At 31.0% G+C, this 12499-nt stretch overlaps 1 long non-coding RNA gene and 1 pseudogene across 1 annotated transcript; both read left to right on the forward strand.

The window, feature by feature from the left end:
- Positions 1 to 10279: 10279 nt before the first annotated feature.
- LOC131612527 (uncharacterized) lies at positions 10280 to 10934 on the forward strand (annotated as a pseudogene).
- A 946-nt stretch (positions 10935 to 11880) lies between these two features.
- Positions 11881 to 12499, forward strand: LOC131612528 (uncharacterized). The gene is made up of 2 exons (XR_009287409.1): positions 11881 to 12061; positions 12161 to 12499. It is a non-coding gene; the product is annotated as an uncharacterized LOC131612528 (long non-coding RNA).

A 12499-nucleotide genomic window follows, 5' to 3' on the forward strand; every position in this document is an offset into this window, starting at 1 on the left:
ATCTCTTCTGTGATGCTGTTATCAACATTTATCCAAAGGAAGAAGACTTTCTTGAAATATTGGATGAAGTTAAGGATCATGTTCTTGACTTCTATGTTAAGGGAAAGCTCCGTTTGAGACATTAGCTCTCTTCCTTTAAACTGTCTCTCACTTCCTCCTTGAATTCATGCATTCTCTTACAGTGGAGGTTCTAGTCTGGACAGGCATGCAGAGTTTCAAGCTTTCATGGCTAGACAAACTGAGAACACCGCAGGGATTCATGATAAGTTAGCTAAGATTATGTCTAAGCTAGGGTTGTAGTCCTTAAGTCCTTGTAGTTTTCTTTGTTTGATTGCATCTGCTTATTATGCATACATCTTTTGTAATTCTGTTTGCTTAATCAATGAAAAGTTTGATTCTGTCATTTTTCTACATCTGAATCTTTTATATTCTTTTTGATGTTATGAAAAAAAGGGGGAGAAAATATATGATAAATGATCTGATTAAGCATTATATCAGTTACCGGGTAAAAAGGCCTCACATTACTAACAGAACTTGCAAAGTTCTATGCTTTAAGTTGTGTTGTTGCAGGAATTGAAGATTCTCTTTACAAGATCAACATAAGAAGCAACAAGATGAATCAAGTTCTTGGATTCTTGAAGCAAGCTGAGTGCTATGAAGCTTCAGTATCAGAAGCAAGAAGGAAGAATGTTCAGATATTCTAATGATAGAATATGCTCTGAAACATTTTGTCTATTTGTTCTGACACATTCTATATAAGCAACAAAATGAATCAAGTTCTTGGATTCTTGAAGCAAGCTGAGTGCTATGAAGCTTCAGTATCAGAAGCAAGAAGGAAGAATGTTCAGATATTCTAATGATAGAATATGCTCTGAAACATTTTGTCTATTTGTTCTGACACATTCTATATGGCTCTGATACATATTATGTGTTCTGAAACATATTCTATGTTCTGACTCATTCATGCTGACTTTTGTCGTTTAGTTTTGTTCTGTAACATTTCAGGATATAGAGATGCTCTGATGATGCTCTGGTACATTCAACAATGTTCTGATACAATCTAGCATGAAGTGATGTAAGAAGAAATTCAAGCTCTGAAGTTGTCCCAATGGAAGCAAGAATCAGAAGCTGTGAATGTTCTGAAGATCAAAGAAATTCAAGGTCTGAAGCTGTCCGATGGAAGCAGAAATCAGAAGCTGTGAATGTTCTGAAGATCAAAGAAATTCAAGTTCTGAAGCTGTCCGATGGAAGCAGAAATCAGAAGCTGTGAATATTCTATGGATCTAAAGAAATTCAATGTTCTGAAGCTGTCCTATGGAAGCAGAAATCAGAAGTCATGAATGTTCTATAGATCAAGCACTATGAACGTCTCTACTGAAATACTCAGGGAAGTCTTTTATTATTAAAATTCTTCTAGTATTAATTTCAGGGGGAGATTATTCATCTCAGGGGGAGATTAGTAATCTCAGGGGGAGACATATTCACATGCTTATGCTATAGCTGTGTAAATTGTCTTTAGCCGTCTGCTCTTTCTGATCGCAAATTCATATCATTTATATATGTTTTTGTCATCATCAAAAAGGGGGGAGATTGTTAGAACATGATTTGTTCTGATCAATATTCTTAGTTTTGATGATAACAAGGATATGAATTTTGTGTGAGATAATGTGGTACTCTAATACATTGCAATTTCCTTTTCAGGAAATATATAAAGAGTATGCACAAATCAGCGCTCAGAAGCTTTGACTCAGAAGGTTCAGCATGCAACATCAGAACATGGTCTGGCAAGACATCAGAAGATGGTCAAGGCAGAATCAGAACATGGGTCTATGGAAGCATCAGAAGAACTTGAGTTCAGAAGCAGAAGCACTGAAGTTCCATGGTATCACGCTCAGAAGCACTTCAAGATCAGAAGACAAGAAGATGCTATGCACCAAGCTGTTTGACTCTGATGATATTCAAACGTTGTATACACAAACATCAGATCAGAAGAAAGTACATGTGGCAGGCTACGCTGACTGACAAAAGGAACGTTGGAAGCTATTAAAGGCAACGTCAGTAGACACAGCGTGAACAAGGCTCGAGGTAGTTGACAAAAGCGTGAAACATTAAATGCAATGCTGTACGGAACACGCAGAGCATTAAATGCTCCCAACGGTCATCTTCTCAAGTGCCTATAAATATGAAGTTCTGATGAGAAGCAAGGTTGACGATTTGTGAATATTAACTTGCTGAAACGTTGTTTAACTCAAAGCTCAGAAACTTCATCTTCACCAAAGCTCACTACATTGCTGTTGTAATATATTAGTGAGATTAAGCTTAAACTTTAAGAGAAATATCACTGTTGTGATTATAGCTTTTCAGAAGCATTTGTAATAATCTTAGAATTGATTACATTAATTTGTAAGTAACTAGAGTGATCAAGTGTTGATCAGGATACTCTAGGAAGTCTTAGCTTGTGTCTAAGCAGTTGTAATTAGAGTGATCACGTGGTGGTCAGGATACTCTAAGAAAGTCTTAGCTTGTGTCTAAGCATTTGTTCCTAGAGTGATCAGGTTGTGATCAGGATACTCTAGAAGACTTAGTCGTGGGCTAAGTGGAAAACCATTGTAATCTGTTGAGATTAGTGGATTAAATCCTCAGGTGAGGTAAATCACTCCGTGGGGGTGGACTGGAGTAGTTTAGTTAACAACGAACCAGGATAAAAATAACTGTGCAATTTGTTTTTATCGTTCAAGTTTTTAGACTACACTTATTCAAACCCCCCCTTTCTAAGTGTTTTTCTATCCTTCAAAATGAACCAAGTGTCAGATGAAATTCAGACCACAAGTGTATCAGATGAACATTAAGATCACAAAGGATTAGATGAATCCCAAGTTCAAAAGTTCAAATGTTTATCAAGATAAGGGTAAAGTTTTCAAATGAAAGTCCAAGGTCCAGATGAATTCTCAAATTCTTAGATGCAACAATATCCAAAAAAATGAAAATTCTAACCTATGTCCAAAAGTCCAAAACTCCTCAAGCATGGGTTAGTAACATCAAGTACACACAAAATTATTAATAAAGATGCACTAAATAAAATTAAACACAAATTGCCTTTCCATTAAAATAAAATGTTGATACTCTTCATTACCTTAACTGATAAACTTTTGAAATAACCCTTCATTGCATTAACTGATACACTTTTGAAATCATAATCATAAATTACATAAACTTAAACACCATTGAAAACAACATCCAGAATAAAGCAAGTGCAAAAAGGGGAACGATGGAGGCAGAGTAAGAGGTATGCATATAATATCATGATGTCACTGTCACAATAGAAACTTTTAAAACAAATAAGCCATGTCGGAAAAAATGGAGAATTTGAAAGGAATTTGGATGGACAAGTGCCATTTGGGAGGGTTAGTGACGGAATTTAGATAAGTTAGGAGGAATTAAAAAATTTTGTTTACAAAAACTAAAATCAAAACTCGCTGGGAACTTTGTATATTTAACCCTATATTTATTTTATCTTTAAAAAAAGGCTACATATTAAAGACATTAACCGGATTGATTAATAAAGAAACATCTATAATGATAAACTATATTAATAATGATTTGTTAATTTTACTTTAGTAAAATTATAAAATGATAATGATGATAAATTTTTTATTGATAAATTTTGTATGCGGACTCTAGCTAAGTGTCCCAAAGGATCAAAGGTAACTAATTAAAGGTTATAACATAATTTAAAATAGACATATTTATATCACCTCCTTACAGAGTATTTAAAAGGTGGAAAATACAACCCATTAATATATTTAATAATATATTTAAGAGACATTCAATAATTATAAAAATCCAAGATATTTATTTTTACAACTTTACAAGTGTTAAAAATAATTATATAAGTATTATAAGTGGAGTATTAAATTTTAAATCACATACTGATACAATAATATCCTATTTGTTACACGTTGAAGGTAGAAAATATGGTTAAAATTATTAATTTTGTTTTTGTTATGATCATCATTTTTTCTCCATTTCTTGTCACAACTAGCGATAGCGGTAAGCCTTTCTTTTCTTTTCAAATTTTCTTCCCTATTTTTTGTATAATATTTTATCCGTTTTTAGTAATATTAACTTTTATTCTTTTTTTTTATAATTATTATAGTGGAGGTTCGTAAATGTTCTAGTGATGATGAATGTCCAACAAGTGGTTGCGACACTCCTTTGAGACCTGTGTGTGTTCTCAATATGTGTATGTGTGTTTGGGGACTTTACAGGTGAAATGATGATAAGATCCTATAATACTAAATAAGTTCACCTTAGTTATGGTATTGACATCATATAAATTGATTTTTATTTAGTTTAAAAAAAATTTTATGGACTATAGTTTTGGCATTAAAATAATAATTAAAAAAATATTATGTAATCTATCTTCTTATTGTCTATTAGAATATTTTTCATATTTGTGTTGAAAACAGTTTTTGTGTTACTTTAAAGCGTGTCATTTTATATTTCTTTCATAATATTTTCATACTTTTCATTTTTCTCATGCTTCAATTTACATTACTCCTACCTTTTAATTTATTTCACAATTTTAAATACTTTCTTTTCTTTAAAATTATATGGAAAACTAAAAAGTTACTACAAAAATATAATAGTGTAGTAAAATAAATGTCCAAGTCTTAATTGTTTTTTATTTTAGTTATTCAACTTCAATTGAATAGATTTGGTCGGGACTCTAAAAACTGATTGATAAATTGCTGCTAGGCTTAGTTTGCATGTTTTTCAACTCTACTTGCAAAATTTGATGAAGTTACTCATGTTAATTGAAAGTGATGGAACATTTAACTACTACTATTGGAGAAGATATTGTGTTTGAGTTGGCGGAGGACTAAGAGAATTTCTTCACCCACCTCCTAACTTTTTTGTCCACCCCTGGTGAATTTACAACACTACCCCTTGTTTCGGAAGTTCATTTTCGAAAAGGTATTTTTTTTTTAAAAAAGGTGTTTTCGGAAATATATCTCCGAAAAAGTGTTTTTTTTAATATAAAATATTGATTTCAGAGATGCATCTCCGAAATAAAGTTATTTTTCAGAAAATGTGGTGTTTTCGGAAGTTCATCTCCGAATTCACCCCCCTTGGAGGAATTCGGAAATGCACTTCCGAAAAAAGGTCTGGACAGAAGAAAAATAACAAACAAGAACGATTCGCTTTATTTAATCGGATGAAGACGATGGAGGAGACGCTGCAACAGGTTAGAAAGTCTTGATCCTCTAGAAATCCATACCACATTGTAACTTACCAACATAATAAACAACAACAAAAAACTTATGAGCAAACTATACTTACATCATAGTGGTGTAGATCCTTATCAGCCACTCGCAACTGAAAATGATTAGCACGAACTTGAATTTTCCTTCCCAATTTTCCTTCTGAGACGACGGAGCCGACTCTAGAGTAGCCTTCTGTTTAACTTCGGCAACCAGGCTCTCGATGGAGATCAGAGCCGAACTCAAGGAAGCAACCGGCGTTGCGACAGATGGAACAAACGGCGCTGAAACAGATGGACGAACAACCGGAGCTGCAACAACAGACGGAGGAGAGGTAACCGGGGCCGGAGCATATGACGGAGGAGGTGGATGTCCGGAGGAAGAAGGATTGGAGGTACGTCCACCGCGAGAGCCACGGCCACCACCACCACGGCCTGATCCTGCAGCATTGATGGATGATTGTTGAGAATGTGCAGGAGATGGTTGACTCCGACGATTTTCGGGATGATTTCCTCCACCGCGGCGAGACATTGTGATGAAAGCAGTAATAAGAGATAGAAAACGTTAAAGCAAAGAAGAAGACTTAGGATCGAAAATGATTTGGGATATTTTGAAAGAAAAATGGGTGAGAAGCTTTTAAATAGGAAAGTGTTTTAGAAGTTAACCGTCTGAGAATGGTGGGGAGAAGGAAAAGGGAACTTCGAAATTTCAAAAGGTTTTTTATTCTTTTAAATAGGGCGTGGTTGTGGAGCTTCCCAATTTTTGTTACGTAGGCTTTTAAGTAGGAAAGTGTTACCACATTTATTAGAAGGTAACCGTCTTAGAAGGCTTACGTAGGCACATGTGTCCACATTTCTTACCTGATTGTAAAAAATAAATGAATTTTGATGCATTTCGGAAATGCATTTCCGAAATATAAAAAAAAATTTAAAAAAAAAAACTTCGGAGATGAATCTCCGAAGCAGGGGTAAGTTGGGAATTTCGCTAGGGGTGACCCCCATAGTGAGGTGGGTAAAGAAAAAAGGCAAAATACCCTTTTTCGTCCCTTGGGGTCCATTTTGGTCCCTTAATTTTTAAAAAAGTTCAAATAGATCCCTTATCTATTAAAAAGGTGGCACGTTAATTTGATAGAAACAGACGTTTGACTGTGCATGTGTGGCAAAACTTTGTCCTCACCAAGGTTTGAACTGAAGACACCTTAATTATGGTATAAATGGGTGTAACACTAGGCTACATTCATTTTGGTTACTTTCTTTTCTTTTAGAAACTACTTATTAACTATTGCTTGATTTCTTTTGCTTCTACATTATTATTATTATTAATAATAATAATAATAATAATAATAATAATAATAATAATAATAATAATAATAATAGTAATAGTAATAGTAATAATAATAATAGTAGTAATAATAATAATAATAATAAAATAATATTACTAACAATAATAGTAATGATACTAATAGTACTAATATTAATAATAATAATAGAGATAGTAATAATAATACTAATAATAATAATAGTAATAATAATAATATTAATAATACTAATATTAATAATAATAATAATAATAATAATAATAATAGTAATATTAATAATAATAATAATAATAATAATAATAATAAAATAATAGTACTAACAATAATAGTACTAATAATAATAATAATAATAATAATAATAATAATAATAATAATAATAATAATAATAGTAATAGTAATAGTAATAATAATAATAATAGAGATAATAACAATAATAATAATAATAATAATAATAATAATAATAATAATAATAATAATAATAATAATATTAATAATACTAATAGTGGCTGATAAAATAATTTCCATTCCGGCAATGTATGATTAACTGTGAACTAACTAAATTAGATTTAGAATTAGTGATAAAAAGCAATTGATAACTCTAATATAAAACCACTAATAAAACCATTAGTAAATGGCTCAACAGCTATGTCAGTTTTTTTTTTTAATAAAATTACTTAGCTATGAGAGAAGATAAGGTAAGGGATTGTGTAAAAAAAAATACACGTGTTCTCAATTTATTTTTAATTCATCTCAACTTTTAAAAAAATCGGATGGTTTAAAAAAGTGGTCCACAAATGTACACTTAATTGATGGTTCATTCTAGATTTAACCATACTAATAATAATAATAATAATAATAATAATAATACTACAAATACTAATAGTAATAATAATACTAATAGTAATATTAATAATACTAATAGTAATAATAATAATAATAATAATAATAATAATAATAATAATAATAATAATAATAATAATAATAATAATAGTAATAATAATAATAATAAAATGGTTGTAGTTAATAAGTAACTTCAGAAGGAAAAAAAATCAACAAAAATTAGCATAGCTTAGTGGTACACCTATTATTATATTAAGTAAGGTGTCTTGAGTTCAAATCTTGGTGAGTGCAAAAATTTTGAATAATTTTTAGAATTTTATGAACTTTGATGATAACATATGTCACGCAACCTGCCATGCGTACAAACCAATGCCACGTCAGACGCCACACATGCACGGTCAAACGTCCGTTTCCATCAAATTGACGGAAAGGACTAACGTGCCACCTTTTTAATAGATAAGGGATCTATTTGAACTTGATCTATTTGAACTTTTTAAAAATTAAGGGACCAAAATGGACCCCGAGGTAAAGTTAAGGGACGAAAATGGGTATTTTGCCAAGAAAAAATCCTAAGATATTTGGTTTTTAGAGTTTTTTTTTTCTATGCGTCGGAGAGAACAAGAAAATGTGGGGGGTTTTATTGAAAAAAAAATGTAAAAGGGAAACAAAAAGTAGGGGAAAAATGGGGTGCTTCTCTCTTTAACTTGAGAAAAGAGAAAATTAATGTCAAAGTTAAATATAACTGTATGATTTATATTGCTGACTGTGCGGGTGTATGTCGTTGGTCTGTGGTTCGATTCTTGACAGCAGTAAATATAGTATTTTCTTTGTAAACAAGTTGATGGTACTTATAAACCATTAATTTTAAAAAATAGAAAAAAATTGTCACAAAAGCCATTTGTCACTAAAATCTATCGTTTTTATATAGTTATTTTCTTGTAGTGCAAATTGGTTAGGCCTAATGTGTATACAAATTGGTTAGACCTAGCGTGTATAAATCTCTTATGTATTCTTTATATTTTTTTATTGTTATTTATTTTATTTTTGTTGTGCATCTCTCTCTCTCTCTTTTCTCCATCTTCTTTACAGCATTTCTCTTTCTTATCTCTTATTTTTGTTTATCTATCCAATTTAATATAAATACTTTAAAGACATATGCTTGTGGTGGCATTGCCAGAGACTTCGACGGTTGGTTTATTGGAGCTTTCGCTATGTTCTTGAGTAATTTGAATTCTCTCATCGCCGAACTCTCAAGTGCTACGTCGACAATTCAGTTCGTCAATGAAAAAGGTTGGCGGCATATTTGGTTAGAAACTGGTTTTATTACGATGGATCAAGCCTTTAAGCCTCCCTTCAATGTGCCTTGGCAAGTCAGGACTAGATGGATAAATTGTGTAAATATAACTACTGATTTTTCTATTGTGGCTTCGCATATCTACAGAGAAGGGAATAGTTGTGCCGATTCTCTTGCTAACTTAGGTCTTACGGTGACTAATTTTATTAGTTTTGACTCGATTCTTCCGTTTCTGAGGGCAGATTTTATAAAAAAAAAATAGGCTAGGTTTGACTTTCTTTAGATTTTAATAGTTTTGTGAGGGTTTCGATATAGTCCCCCTCTCCTCTTTGTACCACTCTTTTTTTTTCTATTATCATTATTAAAAAAATAAAAAATATATATAAACTAATTTTGAATTTCAAATAACACAATTCTCCTCCCCCTAGTGTTTTGGTGTCACTTGGCCAACAAAGTAAAATTTTGAATATATTACTGCATAACATCCAATTAGATATATTTTTAACACAATGTAATCTGACTGTTTTTTTTTATTTAGTTAAATTGGACTGATTTTGTTGAAATAGTTATATCTATATTTTAATAGACTATGAATATTAAAATATATCTATAGGTTAATAAGCTATGAATATTAATATATATATATATATATATATATATATATATATATATATAATATTTATTTTTTCAATAAAAAATTAAAGTAGTAATATTATTTTAATATTTTTTAAATTAATTGATATTTAATATATGTTATTATATTTATTTTTAAATAAAAAATTACAGTAAAACTTGTATACTAAATTTACAGAAAAAGTTATTTAATCTAAATATATATTAAATTTACTTGTATATCATTCCCACACATTCTAAATTTTCTGGTTCCTTCTAGGTATGACAATGGATAGGGTTTGGACAGGGTACTATAGTATCCGTCTTATACCCGCGGTTTGAAAAAATTCCCATATCCGAGTCCATATTCGCATGGGTTTCAATGTTCATATACATACACGTATCTTATAAGTATTTCAATATCCTTACCCGTATTTGTAGTTAGATTAATTAATAATAAAATATCATATAATTTTAAGTGTTTTTAACAATATTAAAAAAAGGTTAAATATAATAAGCCCCCTGCTATTATAGCGAGTTTTGGTTTACGCCCCCTGAAGTATTTTTTTATTAAATGCCCCTTATAAAACCCAAAACCTGTATTTACCAAACCCTTTTACCACATTTGCTGACTATGTTTTGACTTAATTGATGATGTGGGAAAAAGGATAGATGACTGCATAATTGCCAAAATTAACACACTTAATACCAGTCAATTATAATTAAATGAAAATCAAAATAAAAGAGGGATTAGGTTTTATTGAGTTTTGGCTATTCAGCTTGCGTCTTCTCCCTCTCACTCGTGAACGGCGCGGCGGCCGGAGATTGCACCGGAGAGCTTCAATTTCCAGAACCAATGCTTCTTCCACGTATATGTCATCTCTTCATTGGGAATACCTTTGGTTTCAGGAAAGAACAACATAACAAATACGGTTATTGACGACAATCCATCAAAGTTTCAATCTTTCTGTTCCAAACCCAAATGGGTCTCTCAATGAACAATCACCCAGCCACAATAACACCACGACACTTCAACATCCACAAGCTCTTCCTTTTTTGCAACTACGTCTTGTTGGGTGCTGCCTCAAGATGCATATTCCTCACACTCTCACTCCGCTTAATCCCTTATGTTTGCGGCTTCTTCTTGATCCTTCTCCATATCTTCACCATTGCTGGTGCTATTTCTGGTTGTGCGGCTGTTGGTGCTAACCGTTGGTACTCTGCTCACATGGTGGCCACTATTTTGACTACTATTTTTCAGGGTTCGGTTCCAGTTCTTGTTTTTACTAGGACTGGTGATTTTTCTTGGGGAGCTGAAGTCTTATGTTAGAGAAGAAGATGGTTCTGTGATTCTGAAGCTGGCTGGTGGACTTGCTATTTTGATCTTTTTCTTGGAGTGGGTTGTTTTGACTCTGACGTTTTTCTTGAAGTATTATGCTTCTGTTGAATGGGGGAATAGTTCTATGGCTATTGTTTTGGGAAGTGCTAAGGTTCAAGACGAGGATTTGAAGGATTAGCCATGGCCTTTCAAAGTTTAAGTTTCAAGAGTGGTTTGAATCAGTGATTTACAAAAGAAGAAACAACACTATTGTGTGATGTTGCAATAGCATAATAAAGACTTTGAATATGATATTGGGTTAATATTATTGCCACATCATCCAGCAAGTCAAAACCTAGTCAGCAAATATGGTAAAAGGGTTTGGTAAATCTAGATTTTGGATTTTATAAGGGGCATTTAATAAAATAAAAAAACTTCAGGGGGCTTTAACCAAAACTCGCTATAATGGCGGCTTAATATATTTAACCCTTAAAAAATTATGGATGTTATTGTTGAGTTAATATATAAATATTTTTATTAAAATATGTAATTATTTAATAGTGATATAATTTTTTAAAACTTAATAAACATGCATTTTTATATAATAATATTAATGATATTATATAAATATGTAGTACGGATATGAAGCACAGTGAGTAGTAATATACCCGTGTTCGCATACTCACTTTTTTAATGGATATTTATCTGTGTCCATATCCATTTTGTGGAATTTTACCTTATCCGTTATAAGTATTTTTTTTGCACGTATCCATTGTGTATGGACTAAATTAGAATTCATAATTTCGTCCTTGGTTGCATGTGGCTTATTGTCTCCTTATTTTCCTTTATTTTTTGTTAAATTTTTTATGTTTCAGGATGGTACCATTAACTCTCACATATTGATTAATAGGGACATTTGTAATAAACCCTATTATTAACGTTTTGTTAATTTCACTTTATAAAAATTATAAAATGATCAAAATTTGGAAAAAATAAATGATGATAAATTTTTTATTGATAAATTTTTTTTGCGAACTCCCAGCAAAGTAGCCCAAAAGGTCAAAGTTTATTAATTAAAGATTACAAAATAATTTAAAATTAACATATTTATAATCACCTCCTTTCTAAATACCTAAAAGGTGGAAAATACAACACTTTAATATATTTAAGAGACATTATTGAATTATAAAAATCTAAGATATTTATTTTTACAAATTTATAAGTACTACGTGTAAAAAAAAACTCAATAAGTGTTAAAAACAACTTGTAAGTGAAGTATTAAATTTTCAATCTTAGAGTAATACAATAGTAATATCCTATTTGTTATACGCTGACCGTAGAAAATATGGTTAAAATTGTTAATTTTGTTCTTGTTATGATTATTATTTTTTCTCTATTTTTTGTCACTACAAGCGGTAAGCATTTTTTTTCTTTCAAATTTTCTTCTTTACATCTTACATAATATTTTATCCTATTTTAACAATATTAACTTTTATTTTCTTTTTCTACTATAGTGGTGGAAGTTGAATGTTACCGTGATGATGATTGTAGTGGTTGCCCCTCTACTTTAATACCTGTGTGTATTTTGCAAATGTGTATGTGTGTTTGAATGACTTCACATATGAAACTATGATCAGATCCTATAAGATTCCCTTAGTTATGCTATTGACATCTTATAGTTTGTTTATATTAGTTATTTTTTCAAATTTTATGGACTATAGTATAAATAAGGTATAAATAATATTATGTAAACTATCTTCTTCTCTCTTAGTTTGGAAGATAGCACCGTGGCCTTCAATTTAGGCATATGTATTTACTTTGCAACCTTATTGTCTATTAGAATATTTTTCATA

Source organism: Vicia villosa, linkage group LG6 (genome assembly GCF_029867415.1).
Source record: "Vicia villosa cultivar HV-30 ecotype Madison, WI linkage group LG6, Vvil1.0, whole genome shotgun sequence".
Classification (NCBI taxonomy): Eukaryota; Viridiplantae; Streptophyta; class Magnoliopsida; order Fabales; family Fabaceae; genus Vicia; species Vicia villosa.